We start from the raw sequence: 4,452 nt of genomic DNA, 5'->3' as shown, positions 1-4,452 counted from the left end.
CCTCTCCAAAACCAGGAGAGAGGGTGCCCATTTTCCAGGTCCTGGCATCATTTTCTGAGTGGATCTACTCCAAATAAAATTATATATAATTGTGGTAGGTGGGTGGAGGCTGGATAATAAAAGCCCCTGAATGTCTTTGGCCCTGTTTTATTCATTAGCTCTTTTTCCTGGCTGGTGCTGCCTTAGAAGGGTTGTTTGGCCTGGAATTCACATAGGGCTGCAAGGGAAGCCATAAGAGCAACATTTAACGAGTCTTTACAAGATGGTGGGCATTTGCTTGGTTCTCACAACCTCACTGAGAGCTAGGTTTCATCATCCCCATTTTACAGATGAGGAAACCGAGGCAAAGACAAGTTAAGAAACCAGGCAGGATCACGCAGCTAGAAAGCCCTTGAAATATGATCCTAGGGAATTTCACTCCACAGACCATGCATTTAACCACTATGCACACACTACCACCATCAGGTTGGGGTCCCCAGAGGGTGGCTGATGCTTTCAAAGAGGTGGATTGATTTTTTCACGTTTCATTTTAGCACAGTGAGAAAGAGATTCAACTCCAAATCTGTCCCCAGTCTTTCACATCTCAAAAATGACCCGCTCTCTTAAGCAGCCATATGCTGGGCTAACCCTCAAGGTCCCTCTTTCCTTTTATTACCATAAAAGTAACTCTACCAAACCACATGCCTCCACCACCGCCCTCCATTTCCACCCACCAGTCTCAGCCACAGAAGTCTTCTCATTGGTCCCTCTACCGCCTCTCTGTACCTCCGTGCCCCCCACACATACACAAAATCCATATTCCCTAAAGCTGCTAAAGTGATCTTTTAAAAAGCCATAGCCGTGAGGGCTCGCAGTACTACCTTGTTTTTCTAGCTTCTAGTGGCTGCCTGCATTCATGGCTCCTTCTTCAAAGAACTCTGACCTCTTGTTTCCATCCTCACTTCTCCTACTTCCTCTAATTCTTCTTGCATCTCTCTCATAAGTGCAACTGAGATAGCACTGGGCTTGCCCAGATAACCTCATCTCAAGATACTGAACTGAATCATACCCACAAAGTCCTTTTTGCCACGTAAGGTACCATTCACAGGTTCTGGGGATTAGGACGCAGACGTATTAGGAGGTCATTCAGACTCAGGCCGCTGGTTTGTGACATTCATTTCAGTCAGGTGATAATAAACCTTCTCTTGGGAAAAGGAGGGCATAATATTTTAGGGACCAAGTTCTGCACAAACCATCTGGGCCTCTCCACACTCTACCCATCATGTAACACAAAGACTGATTGTGCTTTATCAGGCCTCCGGAGCCGGTGTCCCTGTCTCTCTTCCCCCAAACCTGGCCTGTCCACATCCAGACCAAGCAGGGAACAGCCTGGGGCCCTGGAACTCACCTGAACCGGTTGCCCCGACAGGGGCAGGTATTAGTATTCAGGACACGATTCGAGGCTCACCTGCTTCAGTCTTAAAGCCACGTGGCTGCCAGTGGCTTTAAGAAGGAGGGGTCCACAGGGGCTGCTAGAACTAAATCACATGGAACAGAACCCCTGGCTGGCAACAAGCCAGAAAACGGGTGTGCTACCTGCAGGTCCCCCAGATGCAACTGGGACCTTAGGAAGTAGGGGCTCAGATTGGGATAAACAGTATGGGTAGGTGGCACAGGGGATGACCCTCTGTTGGGAGGTCATCAGAGCATACAGGGAGAGAAAGGCCTTTTGCAGAAAGATGTTGTCTCCATCATGACAGGAGAGGGGATGTGGGAGATGAGTCCAGAGGCAGGTAGATGGAGAAGATGTGAGAGGCATGGCTTAGTTACTCCAATGAAGTATGCCATGATGTCATTAAGTGTGTGGGACTGGGGAGAGGGTAGGAAGAAGAAAGAGTGGAAAAATAGCCGATTAGAGAAATACCACAAGTTGATCCAGCTGTGTTGAGTGAGGATGATGCTTATTGTTTTAAAATGTAGGTTTGATTATAATTCAGGTATTGCAAGGCCAACAGATGAGGAGATAACTGCCATCGAAAAGACAGTTTATTATACTCACAGACCCCAAGAGGAGGGTACACACCACGCCATGGGTGGGGCACACAGGGAAGTGCTAGGGCTGGTCAGGAGGCAGAGAAAGCAAGGGGAAAATTTAGCTACAATTTGAAACTGTAGCCTTCATTGTGGTTTCCATAGGAAGGAACAGAAGAGGCAAGGTAAGCAGGTTTAGGATTGGCTAGTTTGAATAGTTTCAGCAGGCTCTGGGACTTAGGAGTTGTCCCTAGTTGTCTGGTACCTGGCCCTGGGGTGATTAGGGGAGGGAAAATGTGGCCCTGAGTGTGAGTCTGATAGAGGAGGGGTTGGGGGATGGGCTCTGGACTGGCAGTGTGCACATGAAAATCGTGCTCTCAGGAATATGATATTCCTAGAGATGGCAAGGATATATATCATGAGATAGTCCTTGCTATCTCTAGGCATTAGTTTACCTTCAGTGGGATAGTCCCTTCAGAGTCAGCAAAGCCTCAAGGTGTAAAAGCATCAAATACAGAAACTAGAATAATGTGGTTATTAGACTTATGAATAGTCTCCAGCCCAAACTCCCCATTTTCCTGCCCAGGATCTCTGCCCAGACAACTCCAGGAGCCACCTGGAGCTCCATCTTTAATCCTTTAGAGACACCCAAACTCGGATTTTGACAGAGCCTCGTGTGCACCAACCAGAAATGATATTCACCATCCAGGATGGAGAAAAAGAATATTAAGAACTTTTATTTTCTTCTTAAGCTATAGAAAAGAGAGGGAGAAAAGACATATTCTTATAGGGGGACAAAAAAGGAAAAGGATACAAACAGCCAGTTCAGAAAAGAATAATAGTAAACAAATGAAAAGATAATAACGTCCCTTTTCATCGAAGAACTACCAAAGTAAATAACAATGAGATATTTCTCACTTTTCGACAGAGATGAAAGTTAATGCTCAGGGTTGGTGAGTACTGTAGTGGGATTGTAAACTAATTTTTAAAGATCTCTCTGGGGTGTTTTTTGGGAAGAGGTATCAAAATTCTTAAGACCGTGCCACCCCTTTGACCCAGTAATTTCACGCCTATGAAATTCCCCTGAGGAGGTGAGTGTGACACTGCCCATGAGCACCCAGCCACTAAACCAGGTGGAAGAAGAAAGCCCTGAAAAAGTAAGTGCCATGGGTCATTATCATATTTCCTGCGCATCCAGAGTTCACACACATCTGATTTTTCTCAGTATGGGATTTCCGTCGACTTGGAATTAGGTCAGGAGACACGGGGTTGAACCCAGCCAGGCTCTGGCATTTTCTACCCCGTGACTGTACATCAGCAAAGCAGCAGTGGCAGTGACTTCCACAGATGGTATCATTGCTACATGCCTTTACTTGCATCAGCTCCTTTTTTTTTTGTTTTTTTTTTTTTTGCGGTACGCGGGCCTCTCACTGTCGTGGCCTCTCCCGTTGCGGAGCACAGCCTCCGGACGCGCAGGCTCAGCGGCCGTGGCTCACGGGCCCAGCCGCTCCGCGGCACGTGGGATCCTCCCGGACCGGGGCACGAACCCGTGTCCCCCGCATTGGCAGGCAGACTCTTAACCACTGCGCCCCCAGGGAAGCCCTTGAATCATGTTATGTTAATCACCATAACAACTCCAGGAGATGGGTATTGTTATTTTATAGATGACGAAAATGACCTCAAGAAGGAAAGAAATGAGCCTACTGTCACACAGCAATGGCTGATCAGGATTCAGATGGACTGACTCCAAAGTTAGTTTGTTCAATCCACCTCCCAAGGGACCTCCCTTCATGGGAATTCAGATTTCTTGGTTCATAAAGTCAGTCTGGTCCAATGATGTCTGAGTTATCTTCTGGCTCTGACCTTCAGCCATTCTCAGCTCCTTTCCTGCTCCCATCTGGACCCCAGGGGAGCTGGCTTAGCCCATGAGGATGGAGTGTGCTTTGGAACCCGAGTGGCCACAGGTACATGTCCCAGTATGGAAAATGAACACTCTTTTCTCCTGGAGCAGCCTGGCTTCAGATTCTGACCTCTGCCTGGCTCCACCTCATCCTTTTCAATGACCAAGAAAAAGCCCAGTAACTTGGCACTGTTTTCCCAGTTAATTTCTAACTAAGGAATCTCTTGATCCCCAAAGGTGCAAAACAGAGGGCTTGTAACTATGGGCACAAGCGTGACCCCCAATGTCAATCATTTGGGGTCTCTACCAATTAGGAAAAAGAATAACAACCACCTCACAGCCTAGGAAAGGAAAACACTGTGCCAAAAGGGGAAAATATTCCACCTCCCGGAAAACATTCAAGAAATAGAACCAGAGACTAACTGGAGGAGAGAGTACCAGTGGGGGGCAGATGTGTGTATATATATACATATATATATATATATATATGTATATATATATATATATAGGAGGCACACACACTTGTAAACGGATTAATTCTA

Source organism: Physeter macrocephalus, chromosome 14, assembly GCF_002837175.3.
Source record: "Physeter macrocephalus isolate SW-GA chromosome 14, ASM283717v5, whole genome shotgun sequence".
Lineage (NCBI taxonomy): Eukaryota > Metazoa > Chordata > Mammalia > Artiodactyla > Physeteridae > Physeter > Physeter macrocephalus.
Note: the sequence above shows the minus strand (reverse complement) of the source record.